This window comes from Thamnophis sirtalis, unplaced genomic scaffold (assembly GCF_051295495.1).
Source record: "Thamnophis sirtalis isolate CommonGarterSnake01/CBP01778 unplaced genomic scaffold, rThaSir2_p1.2 scaffold_14, whole genome shotgun sequence".
Taxonomy (NCBI): domain Eukaryota; kingdom Metazoa; phylum Chordata; class Lepidosauria; order Squamata; family Natricidae; genus Thamnophis; species Thamnophis sirtalis.
Window position 1 is genome coordinate 42,287,664 of NW_028261394.1, and position 12,136 is coordinate 42,299,799.

The window sequence follows — 12,136 nt, forward strand, 5'->3', positions numbered from 1 at the left end:
CGTATCGTCATTGCTGCCCAACATCTCATTACGTGAAGTTTGAAAAACTTCAGACCAGGAAAATGAAGGGGAAAAAAGTCTTCAGCACTAGAAAGTGTTATGGATTGACAGAATAACAAGATATCAGAGTGGGAAGGGACCCACAACTTCTGGAGTGAAGCCATTCCATTAATTAATTGTTCTCTGTCAGGAAATTTCTCCTTAGTTCTTTCCTTGAGTAGTTTCCATCCGTGGTTTCTTGTTTCTTCAGGTACTTTGGAGAAAGAGAAAGGAAAGAGAAAAGGTAGGGAGTGAAATAACTTGAAAAATTGTAGGACAGATTTAAGTGTTGGAATCATCCTGGGGTTGTGATAATAATTGACACTGAACATCAGGAAAAAGGTTCATAGTCGAAGATAATTCGCACTTCAACTTATATACCGCTTCATGTGCTTTACATCCCTTTCTGTAGTTTACAGAGTCAGCCAATTGCCCCCAACAATCTGGCTCCTCGTTTTACCAGCCTCGGAAGGACGGAAGGCTGAGTCCACCTTGACCGGTGAGAATCGAACTGCCAAACTGCCAGCAGCCAGCAGAAATAGCCTGCAGAGCTACATTCTAACCACTGCGACACCACAGTGGTAGGTTGTTGATCTGGAACATTGTGTTCTCAACAATTATTCCAGAATGCCATGAGCCAAGAATCATCATCTTCTTTTAATTACCCCATAATCCCTTGTTTATGGAGTCTGGGCAACTGAATGGAACCAGAGTGTTTACTGGCCGGATGCTCTTCTTGTTGGCAAGCTGGAGTTGTTTTTTTTCTCAGCAGCTATATTCTCATTGTGCCCCAGAGAGAGACATATCTTCCTCTACTTAGGATTGAACGTACAGCCTTCTGATTGTCAGGCGTGAGCTTCACCTCCAGGCCACTGCACCATGAGCCACGAGCCAAGAATATCAGATGGATTTGAAGAAGCATTCCAATGGAGGAACTCATGGAGATGGTTCCCCAAATGTGATTTTTTCTCTGCCTTCCTGGACCATTTCCTTCCACAGGGAAAATGTTGCTGCTACCTGCGGACCCAGGGATCTCAAGCTTGCTAACCAAGATGTCCTTCCTTTAAAACAAAATCCCCTAGGAAGGATAATGCATCCTTTGTAAGGCTGAAATGAATAATGCACCATTTGTAGTGCACAGCCAGGTATTAAAAGTAGGGCGTGCAAATTCCTCGGAGTGCAAAATTCATTGCCATTTGTCAGCCTACTGGGAATCAAATGTGCACCTCCTGTTAAGAATTTTCTTTTAATTTAAATTTGCATAATTTAGGCGTTAGGATTAACCTTGACCCAGTCCTTTTTTGTGGAACACCGAAACTACATTGTGTAAATGCAAGGAGTATCCTGCAAATAAGGAAATGGACAGACCACCTTACATGAGCCTTATTAGGGGAGAGATTAATTTCCCTTATTCTGTTTTCCTTTTAAGCACGCTATTAAGCCTTGAAGAGCATCCGGCGACTTCAGCTAGTCCAGAATGCGGCCGCGCGAGCGATTGTGGGTGCACCTCGGTTCGCCCACATAACACCTATCCTCCGTGAGCTGTGCTGGCTACCTGTTGATCTCCAGGTGTGCTTCAAGGTGCTACTTACCACCCATAAAGCCCTTCATGGTAGTGGATCTGGGTACTTGAGAGACCGCCTCCTGCCAATTACCTCCTCGCGACCTATCAGATCACACAGATTAGGTCTCCTCCGAGTTCCATCCGCCAGTCAGTGTCGACTGGCAACTACGCGGAGGAGAGCCTTTTCAGTAGTAGCTCCGACCCTTTGGAACGATCTCCCCGTGGAGATTCGTACCCTCACCACCCTCCAGACCTTCCGCACAGCCCTCAAGATCTGGCTATCCCGTCAGGCCTGGGGTTAAAGATTGTAATTCGTCCCCACCCGAATGATGAATGTTGTTTCTATTTTTAATTATGTACTGTTTTTATATGTCACTGTCTGTATTCCCTTCCCCATAAGTTGTAAGCCGTCCTGAGTCCCCTCAGGGAAAAGGGCGGCCTATAAATAAACTTAAACTAAACTAAACTAAACTAAACTAAACTACTGTATCCAGGTAGTCCTCAACTTATGACCATCATTCAGCCCCAAATTTCTGTGGCTAAGCAAGACAGTTTGTTAAGTACATTTTACCCCATTTCCTTGCCACAGTTGCTAAGTGAATCACTGCAGTTGTTCACCTAGTAATACGGTTGTTAAGCGAATCTGGCTTTCCCATTGCTTCTCAGAAAGTCGCAAAAAATGACCCCCAGGGGACCCTGAAACTGTCATAAACATGAGTCAGTTGCCAAGCGCCTAAATTTTGATCATGTGACCCTGGGGTGCTGCAACAGTCGTACGTGTGAAAAATGGCCGTGAGTCACTTTTTTTTCAGTGCCGTTATAACTTTGAACAGTCACTAAATGAACTATTGTAAGTCGGGGACTGCCTATATTTCTGTTGTGCCCTGCCAGAAGTCAGAGGAGCTGCCCTGGAGGTGGGGGAAGGCTCGGAAGAGGGCTCTGTGTTGGAGGCAGAGAGGGGGCCGAGGCCGTCTGACAGTTCTCAGCTGCCTTCGGAGCTAGACAGCAATGAGGCAGAAGAACAGCTGGAGCCTGTTCCCAGTGTGTGCATGCGCTGAGCTGCTGGAAGGAAAGAACAGTTAAGAAATCAGGGTAGACTTGGGAGTAAAGCCATAGATGGACAGTGAATGGCCCCTCCCAGAGGAAATAAAAGAAGAGTGAAAGGGGAGTGGAGTTTGCAGGAAACAATTCATTTGTTAGTTTGTTTCAGGAGTGTGAAGATCTGTCCGTGAATCTCAGAGACTTTGTGCTCAGTCTTTCCTTGCACAGCACCTCATTTGGACAATATTTACAAGGCAGCTTCCCAAGCTAGATAAGGTCTGCGGTCATAAATTCACCTTTGAAAGACTGTTTGCCAGGCCTTTGCTGAAGGTGAATGAGAGGAATTCACATTTGTTTAATAAAAGGGGTTTTGTCAGGACCAGGAATCTGCTTCGTGCTTTTTGGGGAAGCCTAGGTCAGAACATTTTCTTCCTTGAAAACCTTGGCAATACACCTGATTTTCTTGCCAACTGCTTTTGAGAAGAACTGTCTTGGATTAGAGGTTAACTAATTAACCAATTAACTAGCAGTTTGGAACCCTGTTATCCTCCTTATCCCATGCTCCTTTCAAATTTGATATGCCGGAATTTGTGGCTTTAGAAATCAGGGAGAGCAAATAAGACGAAAAAGCTCATTCCGATGCATGCCATTAAACCAAATCAATGAAGGTGTATTAAGTTAGAAGCCAAGAAGAATGTTTCCCAATTACTACGCACAGGGGTCAAGATGAAAGAGAGAGAGAGAGAAAGAGAGGGAGAGAGGGAGAGAGGGAGAGAGGGAGAGAGGGAGAGAGGGAGAGAGGGAGAGGGAGGGAGGGAGAGGGAGAGAGAGAGAGAGAGAGAAGAAGAAGACGAAAATGGCTTTTTTCTTGCAGCCTGTAGAACATTTCTAATAACCTCATTTCTCCTGCCATCATCTCTCATTACAACAGAAGCGGGGAAGGGGGAATAATAGGGAAAGGCTCCTGGCTTCGCACTGCATTGTCCTTAGGCTTTTGTTTTCAGGAATGGCCGTTTTTTTGCAAATTAGGGAGCTAGACCAAGGTGTCAAACTCGAGGCCCGTGGGCCAGAGTGAGTCCATAAGATGCTTAGATCTGGCTCGCGGAGCTGCTCTGGAAACGGCGAAGTACCTGTCCCGCCTTGGATGCCCAAATGCAAAAGGGGAAATATTTCTCCTTTTCGTTGTTGGTTTTGCTAGCCCTCTGCCAGAGAAAATGGAGCGAGGGAGGGCAGTGTTACTGCAGCTCTTTTGGTAATTACAGTGTTTTGTTTCCCATCATTGTTGAGATATCACAAAGACGGAAAATAAAACACCAAACTGGCTGCCATTTATAAAGAATCGCAGCATACATTAATTTTAGATATAAAATTAATGTGTGCTATTCTTATATATATACAGTAAGAATATATATGTTGCAATTGTGCTGATAAATAAATAAAGGGAGACTAGTATAGATCTATTTCAAGCTATTTAGCTCTCACCAGCTAGCCATACCCTTGCTGGGATTCGAACCTGTGCTGTGTTGCATCTTAGGCAAACGTCTTCGCCATTAAGCCACAGGTCTCCTCCTTATCAGCTGAAGCCAGGGAAGAAGGTATATATTTAGAGTCACAACCCCTGGTAAGCCCCAATTATGGGAGGAAGCTAACTGCTTCCATCATCTGTCAATCGGCTCGTCACAAGAGTCCATCACAACAGAAACCCAATATTTTTACTGTTGCCTTTGTTATATTTGTGTTTTTTATTTGTGCTGATAAATAAATAAAGGGAGACTAGTATAGATCTATTTCAAGCTATTTAGCTCTCACCAGCTAGCCATACCCTTACTGGGAATCGAACCTGGGCTGTATTACATATTAGGCAGTTATATTAGCCACTAAGCCACAGGCTCTCCTCCTTTATCAGCTAAGCCAGGGAAATAGGTATGTTGTCAGCGTTCCACATACCATGCAGAATTAAATCAGAGTCGAAGGCAAAACTATGCTTAAAGTTCCAATTTAATAAGACAGGCATATTGGCATCGTGCTGTGGGATTCCAACTCTGGAAGTTACATCAGAATCCCACCCAGTTAAAAGTTCATGATCTTGTCCCCACACCCACAGTCCATCACATGGTCCAATTTTCTTCCACGCTGGCGTCTACGCCCAACTGCTTCCGGTCAGGTGTGAAAGTGCGGAGACAAAGGATGACCTTGACTTCTAGTAAAGAATGAAAATAATACATTCCACAATCCTACCTCCTTTTATTTCCCCCCCTCCCATCAACTATACTTAAAGAAACAGCATAATGAAATAAGAGAAAGTGTGGCAGGCCAAAATTCTAAAAGGAATATAATTGCAGGCCTGACATATGTATTGTGTCACAACCCCTGGTATGCCCAAATGTGGGAGGGAGCATACTGCTTCCCCTTTCTGTCTATCGCCTCACTCTGGGAGCCATCCAGGCAGAAAGCCATTTTTTTTATGTTGCCTTGTTACATTTCTGTTGCAATTGTTACATTTCTGTTGCAAATATATATATACACGACAACCAGTTTGGTGTAACAGTTAAAGATGCTAAATAGAAGTCGCAATACTATAAGTTCTAGCGCTGCCTTAAACACAAACACAAGTGATTTGGGGCCAGCCATTCTCTCTCTCTCGCTTTAGAAAGAAGGTGCTGGCAAGCCACTTCTGAAAGCAATTCAACACAGCAAAGGATTAGGTAAGTTAAGACAGGAATGGGTCAGAGAAAGGCAATTGAGAAATCAGGACCAGCTTCTGCCTGTGATTTACTAAGACTTCACCCAGGGAGCAATCTACAGTAGTTATAGTACAGTTATTAAAAATCTACAATTCCTGCCAGAATAAAGATAGTTATCGTTATACTGTCAGTGGCGGGTTTCAAATAATTTAACAACTGGTTCTCTGCCCTAATGATTTTTCCCAACTCTCAGGCGCTGATCCAAAGCTTAAAAGGGTGGGATTTTTTAAAATTGCTGCACCCGCACACAAAGCGTGCCCTCCCCGAACCGGTTGTTAAACCAGTTGCATCCTGCCACTGAACAGAAATGGTATATTTGGCCACCCCAGAGGTGGGTTCCTACCGGTTCGAACCAGTTCGGTAGAACCGTTTCATCAAATCCACTGAACTGGTTAGAAGAGGTTCCACCAGTGGACCCGGAAAGCAGGCCACACCTACAGAAGAGGTTCCAAAATTTTTTGAAACCCACCACTGCCAGTGTTCCCCATCTGAGAAGGTGTGTCTTAGTGAGGTTTGCAATGACTTTCTTTTTCTCTTTGCCTTAGATCTGTCAGGGAGAGATAGAGAGAAAGAAAAATAGACTCTTTGGGTCTTCCTACACTGGACACCAGTTGCCATTGTCCCCTATCCAAGAAAGAACTAAGCTAAAAGAGAGAGAGAGAGAGAGAGAGAGAGAAGTTAGAAGATAAACAAGACTCTTTCTCAGCCCTGCTGGGGTAATTGTATTTTGTTTTAATGACGGCTATGGTGTGTGACTGCTGACCTCTGCTGCATAAGTTCAAGCCTAATAGGGTCTCCCCAGCCATTTTTTCCCCATTTGCATTCCATTGCCATTTCATCTCGCTATTTATCATTTCCTCTGCCCTCGGTCCTCAGGTGTTCCTATACCTGCAAAGTGAACACCAAATATATTCTTTCGTTCCGTGAAACCAGCCTCCCAAACCTTAGGCAGAAACCGTGCGTTAAATCCTTAATGGAGCAAAGTAATAACAACCCATAGATAGATGATAGATAGATAGATAGATGATAGATAGATGATAGATAGATAGATAGATGATAGATAGATAGATAGATGATAGATAGATAGATAGATGATAGATAGATAGATAGATAGATAGATAGATAGATAGATAGATAGATAGATAGATAGATAGATAGATAGATAGATAGATGGATAGATAGATGATAGACGGGCGGGTGGGCAGAAGGAGACAGAGAGCTAGATATAGATAAATAGCTCAAGAGACAGAGATATGATATGATATAGCACCATAACATATCATGTTATCATATCATGGAAGATTGCAAGCATGTCATATTCACATGACTATTCAATTCGGGTTACAAGATTACACGTCTGCCTTCCTCCTTGTGAGTTTTCTGCAGGCATCGATTTGGCTGCTTTCGGAAATTCAGTATCGGAGGAAGTATACTTAGGGTCTCCTCGAAGAGAACTCTATATATAATCATTACCCCATTGCAATTCACATCTATATTTAATCACGTTGCTGCAGGCAAGCCTTCCTTTTCCCCATCCACTCGAATGATTTACGTACGGAGAAAAGAAATCCATCAAAGAATGACAAGGTGCTGTCCTCCAAAGATCCTTACCGCGTCAATCGAAGGGGGGGGAAATGCCACTGGGTCAGACTTCAGACAAACAGGAAACCTAGAGATTCAATACATAAACCCATCTTCCTTCAGTTTAAAAAAAAAAAAAAACCATCCAGAGCCCATTATATGCACCGCCTACCGAGTGGTGGGCGCAAATGTATAAATACATATTTTTATGGCCATCTCAGCGGAGCAAGGCAGCCTACTGATATTAAATAAGTCACCTGCTATCCGCAGTTGCTCCTCCAAATGATTAAAATATGACCTTATCCAGCGAAAGCCCCTCCTTTTTTTATTGTAGAGGGGACTTCCATCTTCGCTCTCTTTCCTGGATTCTTTGTTTTCCTTAATGGTTTATCTGGGGCCGTATTATTGATTCGTGGCTATTTTAAAGGGGCCCGGAGTCCAAAAAGCAGGACGCAGAGAAATTTGCCCCCTGGATTTGCACACCTTTCTTCTGCTAGGGGCACGTTTATTTTCATGCAAGAGATTTTGCATTTCAATTTTTTTTTTTAAGGGTAGAGAATTTTAGAAACTCTGTCTTGGCAGGGTGGGAAAATTACAATGATTTGGGTCATCAAGTCATTTTGGACACCATAGGTGGTGTACGGTTGCGCTAAGAATAGAATAAGAGAGTTGAAAGGGACCTTGGAGGTCTTCTAGTCCAACCCCCTGGCTAGGCAGGAAACCCTATACCATTTCACACAAATGGTTACCCAACATCTTCTTAAAAACTTCCCGTGTTGGAGCATTCACAACTTCTGGAGGCAATTTTTTTCATTGATTAATTGTTCTAACTGTTAGGAAATTTCTCATGAGTTCTAAGTTGCTTCTCTCCTTGATTAGTTTCCACCCATTGCTTCTTGTTCTACCCTCAGGTGCTTTGGAGAATTGTTTGACTCCCTCTTCTTTGTGGTAGAGATATTGGAAGACTGCTAGCATGTCTCCCCTAGTCCTTCTTTTCATTAAACTAGGCCTACCCAGTTCCTGCAACCGTTCTTCATATGTTTTAGCCTCCAGTCCCCTAATCATCTTTATTGCTCTTCTCTGCACTCTTTCTAGAGTCTCCACATCTTTTCTACATCATAGCAACCAAAACTGAATGCAGTACTCCAAGTGTGGCCTTACCAAGCTTATAAAGCTTATGGCTTTATTTATTTGCGTCTTGGCAACTGGCAACTACTTGGACAGAATTACATTGATATATGGTCTGCATCCGTGTTTTTCGATCTTGGTAACTTTAAGATCGTGAACTTCAACTCCCAGAATTCCCCAGTCAACCATATATCTTAAAGCTGCCAAGGTTGCCACATGTTGGTTTAGATTGACGGATGCTTGAGGATTGAAGGAACTTTACATGGTTACCTATCATGCACATCCTATTTTTCTGTTGTGTCCTTAGTGGTGTTCTGTGACTTTGTCATTGTGATGATGTTCCTGAGCTTAATAACGAAAGGAAGAGAAACAAACTTAGAGAATGCCTAGAACCAGTGGTGGGTTTCAAATTTTTTTAGAACCTCTTCTGTAGGTGTGGCTTGCTTTTTGGGAGTGGCTTGCTGGCCATGTGACCGAGTGGGAGGGGCTTGCCAGCCATGTGACCGAGTGGGAGGGGCTTGGCAGTCATGTGACTGGGTGGGCGTGGCCAACTTGTAAAATGTGGTGGAACTCACTTAACAACGCTCTTGCTTAGCAACCAAAATGTTGGCTCAGAAACTCTGGCATTTGAAGCACGCAAGTCTTAAAACTGTCAAGTTACAAGACCCTTGCTCCCCAACCCTTTAGAAACAAAAACCCAGGGGTGTTCAAACTTGACAGCTTTAAGACTTGTGGACTTCAACTCCCAGAATTCCTCCCCTTGCTCTTCATCTTGACGATGTGCGGACAGGCGGGGGGGGGGGAGGGAGCTGGAACAGGTTCTAAACGGCACTGTAGATTTGTGGAACCTCTTCTATAGAAGAGGTTAGAACTGGCAGGAACACACCTCTGCCTACGACCTAACCATTCTCTTTCCTTTTCTTGTCTTAGTTTATTTTGATTATTACAATACACCTCAATATGATTATTTTTTCATATTTGTTCAGGAGGTGGAGTTTGTTTTGGGTATTTCACTTTTTCAAATATAACTATAAGAAAAGGAAACATAATTGAGAAGATCTGCATAATACTGGAAGAGTCTACCTATGGAAGAGAAAAAAGTGACTTGCAATCATCCTCGCACTGGTGACTGTTGCAGTATCCCCATGGTCACATGATCAAGATTCAGACACTTGGAAACTGACATGTACTTATGACAGTTGAACTGTCATGGGGTCAAGCGATCACCATTTGTAACCTTCCCAAAAGGCCTTCCGATAAGCTAAGTTGATGGAGGAAGCCAGATTTCCCTAATGACCATATGCTTCCCCTTGCACATATGTGCTAGTCGTTCCTAACTCTAGGGGGCGGTGCTCATCTCCGTTTCAAAGCTGAAGAGCCAGAGCTGTCCAAAGACGTCTCCGTTGTCATGTGCCCGGCAGGACTAAACGCCAAAGGTTCACGGAACGCTGTTCCCTTCCCACCAAAGGGGGTTCCTATTTTTCTACTTGCATTTTTACGTGCTTTCGAACTGCTAGCTTGGCAGAAGCTGGGACAAGTCACGGGAGCTGACTCCGTTACGCGGCGCTAGGGATTCGAACCGCCAGAACTTCCGACCTTTCTGATCGACAAGCTCAGCGTCCTAGCCACTGAGCCACCGCATCCCTTAAAAGATTCACTTAACAACGGTGACCGAAAAGGTGAGAAAATTGGGCACTGCAACTGCCTTGCTTAGCAGCAGAAATTCTGGAAATCCCAAACTGTATTCACAAGTGGAGGACGACATGCCCCCTCTGAATGTCATCTTTTCCCCCTTTTCCTTGGGGCAAGGAATAGATACAAACTGAACCTGTCAGGCCTCCTGGTAGGATCGTATCCCCCTCCTCCCTTTTGCATTTGGGGCGAAGAAGGGGTAGTCGAACCATCCAGCCGAAATGTCTCGCTTTGATTCCAAACTTGGAAACTGGACATTGGGAGCAATTATTTTAAAAGTCTCAGGTTTTAAATGTGACATTTAAGTCCGTTTGAGGGGGGAAAAAAGAATTCTCTTTCAAAGAATAATAGGCTTCAGTCTCTCTCCCTTTTTGGCATTCTTTTCGGTAATACGAACTGCTGGACAATCACTTCTCTTTTAAATTATTTTTATTAACTGTACAGGCAATCATAGGTGATTTAAGGCTTTTCCCCCCTTTTGCCTTTCTCTCTCTCTCTCTCCTTCTCTTACTTTCCCTTTCAATTACTTCCATCCTAAATGCAAACAATAAGGGGACTTCATCACACAACCGCCGTAGGACTCCCAGAACTTAGATGGCATAGAGACAGGGGCTTAGATAAAGATGGAATCTTTCTTCTCCTGGTGCAGAGAAAACGTGTTTAATCTTTGCGCTGCCATTTAAACTTTAACCTAATAGTAACTTTCCCTAGTATGAATTCACAAGTCAAAGGCAGAGAGATAAAAATGTTTGTGCCTAAGAACAAAGCTTGGAAACGTAATTTTTTAAAAGCCTGTGTTTCTTTTTAGTTTCTCATAGGATTTCTTTCTTTCTTTCTTTCTTTCTTTCTTTCTTTCTTTCTCTCTCTCTCTCTCTCTCTCTCTCTCTCTCTCTCTCTCTCTCTCTCTCTCTCCATCTCTTTCTTTCTTTCTTTCTTTCTTTCTTTCTTCCTTTCTTCCTTCCTTTCTTCCTTTCTTTCTTCCTTTCTAGGTTGTGTGTGTGGGTTCTGGATTTCCATCTCTTTGTCATATAGGATTTGAACAATAGGTTCAAAGAATTGGGTGGGAATTCTTCTTCTTAGATTTAGATTTGTTTTATTTATATGCTGCCCTTTTCCGGGAGGGACTCAGGGCGGCGAACAACTCAAAAGGGGAAAGGGGAAACATAGAACACAATACAAATAGTTAAAATAGCCAAGAATCACACAACCACACAGGTCAAGTGGGGAGGGGAACTCATCAACCCCAGGCCTGCCAGCAAATCCAGGTTTTGACGGCTTTTCGGAAGGCCTGGAGAGAGATGAGGGTCCGAATCTCTGCAGGGAGTTCGTTCCAGAGGGCTGGAGCTGCCACAGAGAAGGCCCTCCCCCATGTGCCATGTCCATCATCGGAGGTCGGCGATCATGTTGACAATCCTATTTTTGTCAACAGCTGCATGAAAAAGTGCTGCTGAATTTTGTCCAAACCGGTCCCTTAGATTTTGAAGCCGTGATGTTCTTCTTCTGCCTGGACTTCATTTGCCTTCAATCTTTTCCTGGAGGATTAAGTGAAGGATGCCGTATTTTTCTGGGTGTCTCATCACATGTCCAAAATATTCTATTACTAGATTAAATATCCCAAAATAATGGAACAACCAAAAAGTGAGCACCGGTTACTTGTCCCAGCTTCTGCCACCTAGCAGTTCAAAAGCATGTAAAAATGCAAGTAGAAAAATAGGGACCACCTTTGGTGGGAAGGTAACAGCGTTCTGTGCGCCTTTAGCATTGAGTCATGCCGGCCACATGACCATGGAGACGTCTTCGGACAGCACTGGCTCTTCGGCTTTGAAATGAGGATGAGCACTGCCCCCTAGAGCCAGGAACAACTAGCACATATGTGCGAGGGGAACCTTTACCTTAGTTACATCTGAAAGTATTTAAGACAAGAGGTTTGTGCAGAGCTTATGTCCAAAGAGGCTGCATTACAGATGTGAATGTAAGGAATGACCAGGTTGAGCTTGAGGGAGGGGTCAAATGTATCATCAATCATCCCTTTGCACCCACCAGAGAACTAAGTCCAGCCCACCTTGAATTCTGTTGACTCTTATGTACCGCTAATTTGCTTTGATTGTTAGTAGTTCAGATTCTTATAAAGACCTTAAGCTTAAACAATAAATCTTTATACCCATTTGAACTGCCCGAGTCTTCTGATTTCCCTGGTGCTTGATGATGAACTTGAGTGAAATCCCTCAACTTCCAGCTACTCAACTAACAAGCTGACTACAAAAATACTACTTCCTGCAATCTACTTACAAGGAGCAGCTGTTTGGAGTGCAAGTGGGCAATCTCATTCTATCTCCTTTTTCAGGAG